At 40.9% G+C, this 16466-nt stretch overlaps 1 long non-coding RNA gene across 1 annotated transcript in view; it reads right to left on the bottom strand.

Moving 5' to 3' along the window:
• The window catches only part of LOC307187335, a 264230-nt gene extending 256587 nt beyond the window's left edge, over positions 1-7643 (bottom strand). Inside the window, exon 1 of the long non-coding RNA XR_013828586.1 lies at positions 6523-7643. This is a non-coding gene — a long non-coding RNA (uncharacterized lncRNA). The remainder of the gene's footprint in view (positions 1-6522) is intronic.
• Between the last annotated feature and the right edge of the window lie 8823 nt (positions 7644-16466).

Raw genomic sequence — 16466 nt, 5'->3', positions numbered from 1 at the left:
TCAAATAACTAGCAAATAGTGCAGAACTGTATGTAATAAAATGCTGAATAGTGGAAAAGAGATTCTAAAGTCCTAGAGAGGTTCAGCAAAAGAGAAAATCCAGACTGGAAGACACAAGCAAGGTTGGGAGTAGAAGGTGCATTGTGAGCTGGCCTTTGGAATGGCTGTGACAGTACAGATACAAGAGCAAAGGTGAGAACAACAGGAGGAAGAGGTCAGAAGGTGTGGGAGTTATGAAGAGGCCAGACTGAGCAAACGGTACAGGAAGAAACAGTTGTCCACTTTTAGGCTTATTCCCAATTTTTAAGCTCACAAAGAACTCAAGGGGCATACAGATCAACCCATGTAATACGTAACGGCAGACCTGATAAGGAATTGCGCTGGAATCTCCATTACCCAATCTACAGTGCTTCCCATGAGCTACCATGCAGAAAGGCTGTGCTCCATAATCCTAATTCAATCTAACGCTGATTGAGCCCCTACCTTGGACAGATACAGTGCTAATTATTGGGAAGATAAGAGTGAAAAAGATGTCCGGTCCCCAGTGAACTCATGTTAAAACCACATAAGTACCCAAGTATTTGTGGAATGGGTTGGCCTGGGGAGGAGTGTGACAATAGATACACTAAGTGTTAAAGGAACAAAGGAAGGAGTATCCCATCTCTCTTGAGACAGGAAAGACCTCTGGGCAGGGACATTCGATATGGGCCTTGCAAGAGGAGTGAACTATGGTCACTCAAGAAAAGGAGAAAGGCAGAACAAACAGCAGGAGCAGCTGGCTGTCAAAATGGAAGGCTCCTACATATGCTATTAGAAGGAAGGGCAACCCAGCAGAGCTAGAGCTGAGAAGAGCAGACACGTGAGTCGGGAGGCAGAGCTGCCAGAGCAGTCTTAGATGACGGGGGTGAGGGATAACATAAGGAATCGGAACGTAACTGAGGAGCCACAGAAAAACTTAGCATCGCAATGAGATTTGATCTCCAGTTTAAGATGAAAATCTGGCAGCAAAGTGAAGAACAGATGTGTGTGTGGGGGCGGGGAGAATGAGCTAAAAGGCTCCTGAGCTATTCAAGAAGAAGCCCGAAGTCAGGTGATGGTAACAGACAAGATGAAGGATTCATGAGGCAGAGGTAGATTAACAAGGCTTACCAACTAAAAGATAATGACGATTTCTGATTTTAATGACTTGGTGGATGGTGGTGTCACTAAATAGGATGGGGACATCAAGACCAAAAGCAATCAAAAGTAAGTACCACTTGAACTAGAAAAATACTGAAAATTCTGAAAACACGTTGATGGATTCTCAAAACTGGGTGATGCCATTTTCTATAATGACTGTGTAGTCTGCCACAGCAGATGGCTCAGGGGAGTGATAATAAGGACAAAGGACCTCCAGGTCACTAGTTCAAAGTCACAGTTCTCAAATGTCCAAAATTTGTTCACATATCTGACAGCTGTTCAATGACTTATGTAAAAGGATTAGAGGTCTTAGTTTAGGTTCTAGCAAGACAGGTGTTCCTCTTTATAAATGATACTCTTGTTGATTTTTTATGAAATTAAACCAGTTCTCGCCCTTGAGTTGCCTGCTGAGGTGGTTTTGGACTAATCAGAGTCATTTTCTTCCAAAAGCATTCAACAAATCAGGCGTAGCTGATTTGTTTGAAATGTTTAAAAATTTTAAAAGTCAAGGATAGGAGTTGGCAAAAGTGATAAAGCAATCATTTAATATAGCTCTTTCTGCTTCCATCCATCCTTCTTTATTCTCATAATGTCACTTACAAAAAGGTATCTGCCACATTTCGTGTCTCTGTTTCTTTCATTTCTCTGTCAAAATTTAGATCCAGATAAAGCATTCAGCCTGCAGTAGTGGATCTCTCTGCCTTTGGAAGATAACACAGTGTCACGACAGGTTTTTGGATTTTATATGTGTATATATATAAAACATGTGTCCTTCCTTTCAAACCCAAAGTTCCAAGTGGAAGGATATGTGTCCTGGGCATTACGTGAGATATACAGGGTGTTCCCAGAGGCCTCCACTGCAAGAGACTCTTTGAGGTGCAGGGGAACCTCAGACCTCCATGGTTCCATATTTGCTTACCCTGTCCCCATGTGTGGACTGGCCCATGGCAAACCACCGTAAAAAAATGAAGTCTTATAAGAAATGTGCTTGAGTTTGTACATTCCTTGGTGTCGGCTAAAGCCACAGGAACTTTGGCTGTATTTTCAAGTTACACCCATTCCCCACTGCAGTGCAGGTCTGTGAAATAATGCCTTAGCTCTGCCAAAACCCACAATGATTATCAACAGTGTAAGTAATCAAGTAAAAGCACTTTTCCACAGCCCACTGACCAGACTGTCAAGAAAACAAGAAGTAGTAGCAAAAACTGATTGCCGTTTGCAAAGGTAATTTCTATCTGAATTATATTACTGTATAGCAACAGTGATGCATAATGTGTGCCTGGCATCTTTACAGTAAACATTTTAGGTTTAATTTAGAAATCTGAGTCATTAGAAAACTTCTCTCTCATTATGATGAAGGGGCCACTGTGGACTCAGCACTATTACAATCTGAAGAGGGAAAGGGAATAAACAAGCAAGCTACACACACTAAAAGCAGAGAGAATTACCACTGGGCTGAAATATTGGGAAGAAATTCAAATTACAGATAGCTGCTTACTACTGAATAGTTAATACAAGCATGGTTATTTTACATTATTAAGCAGCTTATTTTTAATGTTCTAATATAAAGTGATATGGTCACTGTTTTGTTATTTTAAACCCTTCATTCCTACGAGGGAAATAAGGCTTCAAATTGTAGGAAACAGGCCAAATAGATCAACCAAACTAGACTTCCCCGCCCCTCACAGATACCCCTATGCTGCTTCTTCAATAATTGCTAGCATCAGTATTCAATAACTCAGGCTGGCAAGATGTTCAACCCTATGCTGCTGGAAAATCTTATTTAAATTGAATTTTTCCCTATTCAGCTCTTAATGTCAGAACCTGGAAGATGTCTGGTGAAAAGCATCAAGCCTTACTGGAAATTAATGTAGCAGAAACATAATACACTTGGGCCGGAGGCCTCCTCCCAAGATTAGTAGGTGTGAATCAGTGGTTCAAAACCTGGTTGCATACTAGCATGGCCGGGAAGCCTTTTTTAAAATACTGATGTTTGAGCAGCCCCCTCCAGGGGCCATTTAATAAAACATCTGGTGAGAATGGGGCCCAGGCACGACTGGGTTTTTGAGCCCCTCCTCCGTAGGTGCTTCTAGTGTACAACCTGGTTTGAGAATCACTGTTTCGTGTTCTGGCATGCCTGTGGAGAGAGAATTTTGTGCGTATTTGCCTAGAAATACTTGCGACTGATTATACTAAGAGCCCTTGGCATTCAAACTTACATATCCATTGGAGACACCTGGGGAATTTTAAGACTGCTGATACCTGCATCTCACCTTCCAGGATTGTGATATTCTGGGAGTGGACAATCACTTCCAAATGGCTCCAATGTGTAGCCAAGTTTGAGAGCCACTGCTCTCCATCTATGAAATTGATGAGGGCTGAGCTGGAGGTGGTCCAATATGAGTATTAACAAGACAAGGCTCAGGGTAACCTACAGACGTCACACCGAAAAAATAGGAATCCTTCCTCCTGTTGCCAGAACTGTGATGCTGACGTTTAGACTGTACAGAAATAAGGACATAAACAATTGTCTATTCTGAGTAATAAGATAGAGTTGTTTCCATAGAAACAACTGACTAATAATCATAATGGCTAATTAGATAAGTGATTTCCAAAACCTATTTGGATGATAACTAATGTAATAAACTTCAAACTCCTTGTTCAGTGACATGTTTCTTCCTACTTCTCTTAATGGTCTGTCAAGGCTTGGCACTCGGGTCAGTAGAAACCAGTTTTTTAAACCTTAACACCTCCAGAAGAATTACTGAGTGCAGAGAAAAGTAGCATACCACAAGCTTGAGTGTGAAGTCAAACAGACCAAAAGCTGCATCCTGGCTGCGCCGTGTATTAAGCAGCCAGCCTCAGGAATGCGGCTGAACCTTCCCCCCTTGTCTTCTCGTCAGTAAAAGGGCAGTGATGCTACCCACCCACAGCATGGTAATGAGGATTTGAGAGAACTAATTTCTCTGTTACAGTGCTTTGCACATAGCTATTCCTAGAAAAAGCATAGTAACTATTATTAAAATCATGGCCTAAATCGGGGGGCTAGTCAGGGTTAACATGATACCAAAGTGAAATTTCTCCAGACAGGATGACCACAAATAAAGTTCAAATGACTCCTTACTGCCACCTCATCAGAATACAGAGTCTTGCAATGATTGGGTCTCACCACCCTATTTTTCAGCACATTTGGGGTTTTTTTTGGACCAAAGACCAAGATATTTGGTGGTTCTCCCTGGTGCTATCACCCTTCCTGGCCACACTGGTTTCCTTCCATTTTCCTCAGGGTAAAGATGACTGGCCTATTCTTGATGTTCCTTCATTCCTCTCCTATTTCTGCCTCAGTGCGGCTACCAAATCCATATCTCGCAGACAAGGTTCTGAAACAGAATATGCTGCCATCAGTCTTATTTACTCAGCTAACCAAACAAGCCCAGGTGATGTGCTCAGAACCCTCTGTCCCTTTCCCTCCTTCCCAGAGTCGGCATCCTAGGGCTGGGAAAAGTATAAAATTCATGGCTCTGGCTCCCTTATTTTATAGATGAGTCACATTAACTACCTCAGCAGAAAGATTCTAAATGACTGTTCGCTTTCGCACCCTCAAGGTACACCTCAGCAGCCCTATGGGGAGGTATTGTTACAGAGGAGTAAACAGAAGCCTAGAAAAGATGGAACCCTGCTGAAGTCACACAGCTGGCAGAAGTGGGATGAGAACTAAGGCCTGCTGATTCCTAGTTCAGTGCTCTGCATAGGAAGCACGTTTGCAGCTTTCCAGGTTTTTCTCAGACTGTCTGCATATAGCACCACCATAGTGAAAGTACCATCCGTTTATAGCGCAGAGGTGAAGCGATATTCATTTTTTCCTGAGAGACTTTCTCGCAGATAAATGTTTTATGGCTGAGTGCATGACTGAGAGCATTCAGCAATCTAGCCAGGTCCCACACTGTAAAGTAAAATAAAGTGGTCGTAGGAGGTTCCCAGTCTTCTCCCCAACACTGACACTGCAAATTACAGTATTAAAAGGAAGTCTGTGAACCGCTTGTGAACAAGCCAAACCCACTGTTATTGTCCCTAAAAGCCTGACACGCTTGGTGCACAGGCTGGGCAGCCCCATGCAATGCTGCAAGGGCCTGGGTGCAGCACACGTTGGATACCCCGGCTCCGAAAGGAAGACCAGAGGAGACAGCGGCGTTCCTTTGAGCCACCATTTGCCTTGGGATAAATACATCAAAAAGCAATTAGTGCCAGTCAGATTCTACCAAAGGCAGGAAGATAAGACCACTAGTGAACAGCAACTGGTTAGTGGCCTATTAACACTTATGGTCCAGTCTGAAGAAAGCAGCATGAATGCATTTTCCCAAAATGGTACATGTCCTCTGATGTTGCAAGTATTTTAAAAGGTTCAGGGGGCTTCCCTGGTGGCGCAATGGTTGAGAATCTGCCTGCTAATGCGGGGGACACGGGTTCGAGCCCCAGTCTGGGAAGATCCCACATGCCGCGGAGCAACTAGGCCCGTGAGCCACAACTACTGAGCCTGCGCGTCTGGAGCCTGTGCTCCGCAACGGGAGAGGCCGCAACAGTGAGAGGCCCGCGCATCACGATGAAGAGTGGCCCCCGCTCGCCACAACTAGAGAAAGCCCACGCACAGAAACGAAGACCCAACACGGCCAGAAAGAAAGAAAGAAAGAAAGAAAGAAGCTTTCATTAAAAAAAAAAAAAAAAAAGGTTCAGGGATAAACCTCTGTTTAAATTACGTGGGTTTTTTTTTCAAGTGTATGCATTTGAAGCACACACACATACACACAGCACATTCAACTCATGATCCCCTGACTATTATTGCTTAAGATGAGGCTAGATTTAATTGGAAAAAAGTAAGTTGACATAAAGAAAAATTGATGGTTCACAGCTTTGGTAAAAATAGTGACACATTTAAAATAACTCCAGTTTGGGAAACATCAGTGTACTGGTTAAAAGCATGATAGGCTTTGGAGCTTAAAGGACTTGACCTTGAATCCTGAATCTACTGTCTTGTAATTGAGTGAGACTTAGGTCTGTTTCCTCACCTATGAGGTGGGGATAATGACACTGACCTCAAAGAAGCAAAGTTTCAGTTAAATGAAATACTATAGGTAAAGGGCCTGGCATATCTGCTGACTATCATTATTATTATAACTGCCTGGATAGATTCAATAGACTGAATAAAACCAGTCCTATCAAGCAAACTTGGCTGCTGCCATTTAGAGAGGAGTCACACTCAGACTCTAGACTAGCTGTCACCAGCAAAGCCCATTAACAATTCCCGGAGAATAAAAATAGAATGTGAATAACAAAATAAAGTCTAACCTTTTTTTTTCCTTCCTTTGGGCTTTGTCTAGTTTTGCTGGCTCACAGGGTACCTCAGGCACCAGTTATTTCAGACCAGAGTTCCTCATGCGAAACGGCTGTGCGTGGCTCACCTCAGCTCAGGGGCCTTCTGCAGAAGCGCCGCGCACAAGACGCTGAAATTCAAGATGGCCACGCAGGCCGTGTGCGGACAGACTGCACCCAGCACTGCCGTCTGGAGCGGCGAGCCGCACGGCTGGCCAGCCCCGCGAGATCTCCGCCCCTCCCCCCACGAGACCCCATAAAGCAGCCCCGCCCTCCGCCTACGGGGCGAGCGTGTGCTCTAGAGCGGGAGTGCGAACTTCGGCATTATCTGATCAAAGAAGGAAGCTTTCCTTTGCTTCTGAACTGAACTTGGTCTCCTTCTACTGGCTTCAAGGACACCAGGCGGGAGGACTCATGTTGGGGACTGACTTGGGAGGGTTCGGTAACATAGGGAAGTCAGTGCTGCCCATGCTAGGCCTGCTACCCTGTCACAGCTCCAGGGCTGTCGTGACCTCCCTGGTAGCACCATCTGCTCCGAGCGAGCCACAGTTCACCAGCTGGTGGGAGGCAGAGCTCTTCCTGGGCGTAGCTGTCACACTGTCGTGCTAACGCCCTCCTCCAGGTGTGCGTGCTGACGCTCTGCAAAACTGTCTTTTCCAGCAGCTCGGAGGCCTCACAGCACGTTTGTATCCCGAGCACACTGCGCACAACTCTGCTCCACTGCGAGGCCAGACCAGGGACAGCCGGCATCCTGACCGCAGTGAGAAGCAGGAGAGGTCTCAGTAATGGCTGCCATAGACTGTCTTGCCTTGCCTTTGAAACAGGCGATCCCGGGAGGATTTCTTCAAGAACCCTGTGCTGGCAGATAAATGGAAGCAACCATTGCCTCCCCAGCAGAAAGCTCTAACAGGCACCTTCAAGCCCAGATTGTCATCTGCCTACGAGGCTTGGCAGCAAGGCTGATGCCTCAGAGAAAACTAAGAGCACCCAGTCTCACCTGGCAGACTCAGGGCCCGTGCTTGTTATCACTCTTCTTTTCTATCATAAACATCACATGTACTCAATGTAGAAAATTTAGAAAATATATAAAACAGAATTTCCCAAATGCCACAACTCAGTAAGAAGTATTAACATTTTGATATTTCCTTCCAGAATTAGGATTTTTTTTTGTACAGTTGTTACGGAACTATTTATATATTTAACATTGCATCAGAAATTCCCCATTCTGATGTTTTTCATAACGGCCAGATCATTGCATCATATAAGTATACTGTGATGTGCTTAACCAATCCCCTATTAGTGGGTATTTGCATTTTCATTATAATTAATTCTGTAATAAATATCTTTGTGCATGCATCTTTATCCACATTTCAAATTATTTCCTTAGGAGAATTTCTATTTCTAGATATGGAATTAACTGGGTTAAATTGTGTGTTTTTCGGTTCTTGATATGTACTATTCGATTGCTCCTGGAAAGATAAAAACACTTTGCAGTCCTACAACAAGCATATGAGACCCCAGTCTTACCAAATTCTTGCCAGAGGATTTCTCCTTTTTAATTCTTTGCTAATTTAACAGACAAAAAGAAACTAATGGCTTCTTGTTTTACTGTGCATTTCTCTATTGCTCAATTTTTTACATGCCTTTAGCCATTTGTTTTGCTCTTTTGTGAACATTCTGATCATGTCCTTTGCTCTTTTATCTTTTGATTTCTTTTGCTAAGATCTATAATTAAAATATTCTCACTTCACTTCCATTCAAGTTCATTAGAACTAATTTTTCTCCCACTGAAAGAACAATACATTACATTACCTTAGGTGTCGGGATAAAAAATGGTTCATCTGTCATTTTATTCCTGTGTAATTAGAATATAAAAACTTTTTTTTATGGAATGCAACCTGACACTTTAACTTATTTAGGAAAGTATATAATAGGTTGTGGTTATATTACATTGCCTTGTGTTTATTACTGTTTGGGAATGTTTTACTTCATGGATTTTAGTTTGGTAGACTAGACATCATTTTGGTTTAAAGTACAAGATTATGGGGTTTTTTGGAGATATTCAAATAAAAACAGAAAACATGGTCAGTTGATTTATTTTCAAAGATTGTGTCTCTGTGTGAATTTCCATATATAAACTATACCTGAGATGACCTTGGACATGATGTTAAAGTTAACCAAGGTTTAAAAATACAAAAACCACAATTTTCATAAAAGAAACATCTACAAACAGATGGCCCAAATAAAATCTCTCCTCCTCCAGGGAGCCTTCTCAGAATCCCCTAGGCAGAATTCCTCTCTCCCTCCCCAGCATACCCACAACTTACTGCATATGCCCCAGTGCCATTAGTCATTAAGATCTACCTTGAATTGATGATATGTGTACATCTCACTCCATCAAGGTGATTAATTTCTGGAAAGCAGGAACAATGTTTTGTTTATCTGTGTGTCCATCTGTGATCTCAATACAGTGCCTTGAGTATAGTACATGCTCAGTAAACAGACTGAATTGAACTGAACTTTAAAATTTTGAGAAGGGGACTATATGGAATAGTGGAATCCATGCAGGGTTTTGAGTCAGATTAAGTCAGCTCGGAATCCGGCTGTGACACCAGCTATGAGACCCCATGCAAGTTAACTTAGCCTCCTGAGCTACTCTGTCATCTATACGGGGATAACAATGCCTACTGTAGCAGGCCCTCTAAGTTGGCTAACCCAGTTTCACTCTTGCCTTCCTCAACTGTAATGACTAGAAAGCTAAATCCTCAATTTCCCAGCCTCCTCCCTGCTGAAAAGGTCATGGGCCACACCTCTTGCCAGTGAGACAAAGACAGAAACAGCTGAAAAGTTTCTAGGAACTCTTTGCGTTCTAGATAAAGCAGCTCGTACACCCTAGACAAAGCGAATGTCAACGTAATGCCTACAGATACACTGCCCACTTTCCAACCATGAGGCCAAAACATGAAGGCAGTTGCCAAAGACTGAGGAAGATGGACTGGGAAGCTAGAAAGAGTCTAGAGACTTTAGTGGCCTCACTGAAACCCAATTCAACAACTGCCATTCTCTGGACTTTGTATATGGAAGAAATTATCCATATATGTTTAAGCCACTGTTATCGGGTGTTCTATTATTTACCAGCAAATACATTTCAAAGTGACTCTACCTTATAGGATTACTGTAAATAATATAAATCACATATGTCACAGGACTTAATACATTGTAAGGATTCAATAAGTGATTGCAGATAGCCTCATCCAATAGAGGGCAGACAGCAGAAGCAAGAAGAACTACAATCCTGCAGCCTGTGGAACAAAAACCACATTCACAGAAAGATAGAAAAGATGAGAAGGCAGAGGGCTATGTACCAGATGAAGGAACAAGATAAAATCCCAGAAAAACAACTAAATGAAGTGGAGATAGGCAACCTTCCAGAAAAAGAATTCAGAATAATGATAGTGAAGATGATCCAGGACCTCGGAAAAAGAATGGAGGCAAAGATCGAGAAGATGCAAGAAATGTTTAACAAAGGCATAGAAGAATTAAAGAACAAACAGAGATGAGCAATACAATAACTGAAATGAAAAATACATTAGAAGGAATCAATAGCAGAATAACTAAGGCAGAAGAACGGATAAGTGACCTGGAAGACAGACTGGTGGAATTCACTGCTGCGGAACAGAATAAATAAAAAAGAATAAAAAGAAATGAAGACAGCCTAAGAGACCTCTGGGACAACATTAAATGCAACAACATTTGCATTATAGGGGTCCCAGAAGGAGAAGAGAGAGTGAAAGGACCCGAGAAAATATTTGAAGAGATTATAGTCAAAAACTTCCCTAACATGGGAAAGGAAATAGCCACCCAAGTCCAGGAAGCGCAGAGAGTCCCAGGCAGGATAAACCCAAGGAGAAACATGTCAAAACACATAGTAATCAAATTGGCAAAACTTAAAGACAAAGAAAAATTACTGAAAGCAGCAAGGGAAAAATGACACATACAAGGGAACTCCCATGAGGTTAAAGCTGATTGCTCAGCAGAAACTCTATAGCACAGAAAGGAGTGGTATGACATATTTAAAGTGATGAAGGGGAAGAACCTACAACCAAGATTACTCTACCTGGCAAGGATCTCATTCAGATCTGATGGAGAAATCAAAAGCTTTACAGACAAGCAAAAGCTAAGAGAATTCAGCACCACCAAACCACCTCTACAACAAATGCTAAAGGAGCTTCTCTAAGCGGGAAACACAAGAGAAGAAAAGGACCTACAAAAACAAACCCAAAACAATTAAGAAAATGGTAATAGGGACATACATATCAATAATTACCTCAAAACGTGAATGGATTAAATGCTCCAACCAAAAGACACAGGCTCGCTGAATGGATAAAAACAAGACCCATATATATGCTATCTACAAGAGACCCACTTCAGACCTAGGGACACATACAGACTGAAAGTGAGGGGATGGAAAAAAATATTCCATGCAAACGGAAATCAAAAGAAAGCTGGAGTAGCAATGTTCATATCAGATAAAATAGACTTTAAAATAACAAATGTTACAAGAGACAAGGAAGACTGCTACATAATGATCAAGGGATCACTCCAAGAAGAAGATATAACAATTATAAACATATATGCACCCAATATAGGAGCACTTCAATACATAAGGCAACTGCTAACAGCTATAAAAGAGGAAATCGACAGTAACGCAATAATAGTGGGGGACTTTAACACCTCACTTACACCAATAGACAGATCATCCAAAATGAAAATAAATAAGGAAACAGAAGCTTTAAATGACACGATAGACCAGATAGATTTAATTGATATCTATAGGACACTCCATCCAAAAACAGCAGATTACACGCTCTTCTCAAGTGCACACAGAACATTCTCCAGGATAGATCACATCTTGGGTCACAAATCAAGCCTCAGTAAATTAAAAAAAATTGAAATCATATCAAGCATCTTTTCTGACCACAGCACTATGAGATTAGAAATGAATCACAGGGAAAAAAACGTAAAAAACACAAACACATGGAGGCTAAACAATACATTACTAAAAAACCAAGAGATCACTGAAGAAATCAAAGAGGAAATCAAAAAATACCTAGAGACAAATGACAATGAAAACATGACAATCCAAAACCTATGGGATGCAGCAAAAACAGTTCTAAGAGGGAAGTTTATAACTATACAAGCCGACCTCAAGAAACAAGAAAAATCTCAAATAAACAATCTAACCTTACAACTAAAGAAACTAGAGAAAGAAGAACAAACAAAACCCAAAGTTAGCAAAAGGAAAGAAATCATAAAGATCAGATCAGAAATAAATGAAATAGAAACAAAGAAAACAACGGCAAAGATCAATAAAACTAAAAGCTGGTTCCTTGAGAAGATACACAAAATTGATAAACCATTAGCCAGACTCATCAAGAAAGAGGGAGAGGACTCAAATCAATAAAATTAGAAATGAAAAAGGAGAAGTTACAACAGACACCACAGAAATACAAATCATCCTAAGAGACTACTACAAGCAACCCTTTGCTAATAAAATGCACAACCTGGAAGAAATGGACAAATTCTTAGAAAGGTATAACCTTCCAAGACTGAACCAGGAAGAAATAGAAAATATGAACAGACCAATCACAAGTAATGAAATTGAAACTGCAATTAAAAATCTTCCAACAAACAAAAGTCCAGGACCAGATGGCTTCACAGGTGAATTCTATCAAACATTTAGAAAAGAGCTAACACCCATCCTTCTCAAACTCTTCCCAAAAATTGCAGAGGAAGGAACACTCGCAAACTCATTCTATGAGGCCACCATCACCCTGATACCAAAACCAGACAAAGACAGTACAAAAAAAGAAAATTACAGACCAATATCACTGATGAATATAGATGCAAAAATCCTCAACAAAATACTAGCAAACAGAATCCAACAACACATTAAAAGGATCATACACCAAGATCAAGTGGGATTTACCCCAGGGATGCAAGGATTCTTCAATATACGCATATCAATTAATGTGATACACCATATTAACAAATTGAAGAAGAAAAACCATATCATCTCAATAGATGCAGAAAAGGCTTTTGACAAAATTCAATACCCATTTATGATAAAAACTCTCCAGAAAGTGGGCATAGAGGGAACCTACCTCAACATAATAAAGGCCATATATGACAAACCCACAGCAAACATCATTCTCAATGGTGAAAAACTGAAAGCATTTCCTCTAAGTTCAGGAACCAGACAAGGATGTCCATTCTCACCACTATTATTCAACATAGTTTTGTAAGTCCTAGCCACGGCAATCAAAAAAGAAAAAGAAATAAAAGTGATACAAATTGGAAAAGAAGAAGTAAAACTGTCACTTTTTGCAGATGACATGATACTATACATAAAGAATCCTAAAGATGCCACCAGAAAACTACTAGAGCTAATCAAGAATTTGGTAAAGTTGCAGGATACAAAATTAATGCACAGAGATCTCATGCATTCCTATACATTAATGATGAAAAATCTGAAAGAGAAATTAAGGAAACACTCCCATTTACCAGTGCAACAAAAAGAATAAAATACCTAGGAATATACTTCCCTAGGGAGACAAAAGACCTGTATGCAGAAAACTATAAGGCACTGATGAAAGAAATTAAAGATGATACAAACAGATGGAGAGGTATACCATGTTCTTGGATTGGAAGAATCAATATTGTGAAAATGACTATACTACCAAAAGCAATCTACAGATTCAATGCAATCCCTATCAAATTACCAGTGGCATTTTTTTACAGAACTAGAACAAAAAATCTTAAAATTTGTATGGAGACAGAAAAGACCCCGAATAGCCAAAGCAGTCTTTAGGGGAAAAAAACGGAACTGGAGGAATCACACTCCCTGACTTGAGACTATAATATAAAGCTACAGTAATCAAGACAATATGGTACTGGCACAAAAACAGAAACATAGATCAATGGAACAGGATAGAAAGCCCAGAGATAAACCCACGCACCTATGGTCAACTAATCTATGACAAAAGAGACAGGATATACAATGGAGAAAAGACAGTCTCTTCAACAAGTGGTTCTGGGAGAACTGGACAGCTATATGTAAAAGAATGAAATTAGAACACTCCCTAACCCCATACACAAAAATAAACTCAAAGTGGATTAGAGACCTAAATGTAAGACCGCACACTATAAAACTCTTAGAGGAAAACATAGGAAGAACACTCTTTGACATAAATCACAGCAAGATCTTTTTTGATCCACCTCCTAGAGTAATGGAAATAAAAACAAAAATATACAAATGGGACCTAATGAAACTTAAAAGCTTTTACACAGCAAAGGAAACTACAAACAAGACAAAAAGACAATCCTCAGAATGGGAGAAAATATTTGCAAACGAATCAATGGGCAAAGGATTAATCTCCAAAATATATAAACAGCCCATGCAGCTCAATATCAAAAAAACAAACAACCCAAACCAAAAATGGGCAGAAGACCTAAATAGACATTTCTCCAAAGAAGACATACAGATGGCCAAGAAGCACATGAAAAGCTGCTCAACATCACTAATTATTAGAGAAATGCAAATCAAAACTACAATGATATATCACCTCACACCAGTTAGAATGGGCATCATCAGAAAATCTACAAACAACAAATGCTGGAGAGGGTGTGGAGAAAAGGAAACCCTCTTGCACTGTTGGTGGGAAGGTAAATTAATGTAGCCACTATGGAGAACAGTGTGGAGGTTCCTTATAAAACTAAAAATAGAATTACCATATGACCCAGCAATCCCACTACTGGGCACATACCCAGAGAAAGCCATAATTCAAAAAAGACACATGCACCCCAATGTTCATTGCAGCACTATTTACAATAGCCAGGTCATGGAAGCAACCTAAATGCCCATCGACAGACGAATGGATAAAGAATAGGCGGTACCTATGTACAATGGAATATTGCTCAGCCATAAAAAGGAACAAAATTGGGTCATTTGTAGAGATGTGGATGGATCTAGAGATTGTCATACAGAGTGAAGTAAATCAGAAAGAGAAAAAGAAATATCGTGTATTAACGCATATATGTGGAACCTAGAAAAATGGTACCCATGAACCGATTTGCAAGGCAGAAATTGAGACACAGATGTAGAGAACAAACATATGGACACCAAGGGGGGAAAGCGGCAGGTGGTGGTGGTGGGACGACATATATACCTGAACATGTATAAAATAGATAACTAATAAGAACCTGCTGTAAAAATAAATAAATAAAATAAAATTCAAAAAATAAAAAAAGTGATCGCTTTTAATAGCACTAGAGAGGGTATGACATGCTGGTGAGTGACAAGGAGTTTTGGAGCATCAGGTGAAAATCTGGAACTAGGCACTGAAGGAGAAAGTAGGGAACAGTATAGGAGGGACCTTGTAGGCCAATTTAAGGACAGAAATCCACCGTGAGAGCAATGGACATGGAGCCTGTAGAGAAAAGAGAATGAGACTGGATGGTGCTTAATGTTCTCCTGGTTCTCTGGGCTCCTGGAGATCAAATCCCCTTGTCCATCAACGCCCCCACCCTACCCCTACTCCTCAGGGTCAGATGTGCTTCAGAATCTGTGCTTTATAAGAACACAAGAAGTCTCATGTAAAGTGTTCCCAGCTCTTACTTAGATATATCAATGTCCAACATCACTGTCTTGTGCAGTAGTGGCCAGTGCCTCCCCCTCAGAGTCACTTCCCCTCTGGCCAGGTCCTCAACATTGCTCCTAAGTGCTAAAGACAGTCTCTTACTTCTCCTGGGTACCTACCTTGGGCATCCTCATTAATCATCAGCCCAGAGCTTCATAGAAAGTGGTCTTTGGGGTCCTTGGGTAACAGATCTGACTGGTCTAACTATCTTCTCCCCATTCCAGACCTACTTTCAGAGTTTACATATTTGTAGAATAGCATTTCCCACATGTGTAATATGGAAATTACTCAAGATACTATCAATAACTCATAAAACAATATTATCATGGTCAAAGAAATCAGAAGAACATTAGGTTTAACAGAGTTAAACAGGCTTCTTTCCTATATGACTTGTCAGAGCTTCTATAATAGTGTTATACACACACACAGAGTACAGTATTTTGTAGTGTTTTGCACACTTGTTCATTTGTTTTTCTGCAAATTAGTCCATGAATATTTCAAAGGCTGGTGCTTTATGGGATATACTTTGGGAAATTCTGTCTTAGAAAAACAGACTTCTGACTTCCCTCCCATAGTTGGACACCTTCTCCCCACGTTGTTAAACATTCTCTTCACCCTATAGGTTTTCCCATATTCCCAGCCCCACACTGACCCTTACTAAACTTTTCTTCTCACACCCCCTGACCCCTCAAACCTTCTAGCCCCCCCAGCCTGTTACCACTTCCTAACCAAGCCAGGCTTCTCCCACCTCCGGGCCTTTGCACAAATTATGCTGCCTTCCCAGAGAGTTCTTCCACATCTTCTCCACCAGGGAAACTCTTATTCACATTTCAAGACCTAACTTGAATAGTATATCCACTGAGAAATGTTCCCCAGTTATTCAGAGCACATTAGTTACTCCTACCTGTATGTTCCAGGAGAACTTTGCAGTTGCTTCTGTTGTAGCATGTTTTACCTTGGTTACAGTTGTGAGCTGACCTTCCTTTCTCTCCAAGCAGACTATTGATTCCTCAAATAGTGTGTGTCCATAAGTCTGCTCCAAGTAATCAGCAGATCTTGAGTAAATGTAGGTTTTATCAATGAGTGAATGAATGGACTACTTTGAAGTCCACAGGGACTTGCCTCTATATCTTTAACGAGGGTGTTATGAATTAGTATCAGATCGATTACCATGGCAGCTACCAAGGTCCTACTACAAGCCCAGGGATCAAAATCAGGATG

The sequence above is a fragment of the Stenella coeruleoalba genome (genome assembly GCF_951394435.1).
Source record: "Stenella coeruleoalba genome assembly, chromosome: 5".
Classification (NCBI taxonomy): Eukaryota; Metazoa; Chordata; class Mammalia; order Artiodactyla; family Delphinidae; genus Stenella; species Stenella coeruleoalba.
The sequence above is the reverse complement of the archived record's forward strand: the minus strand, read 5'-3'. Positions and strand labels throughout refer to the sequence as shown.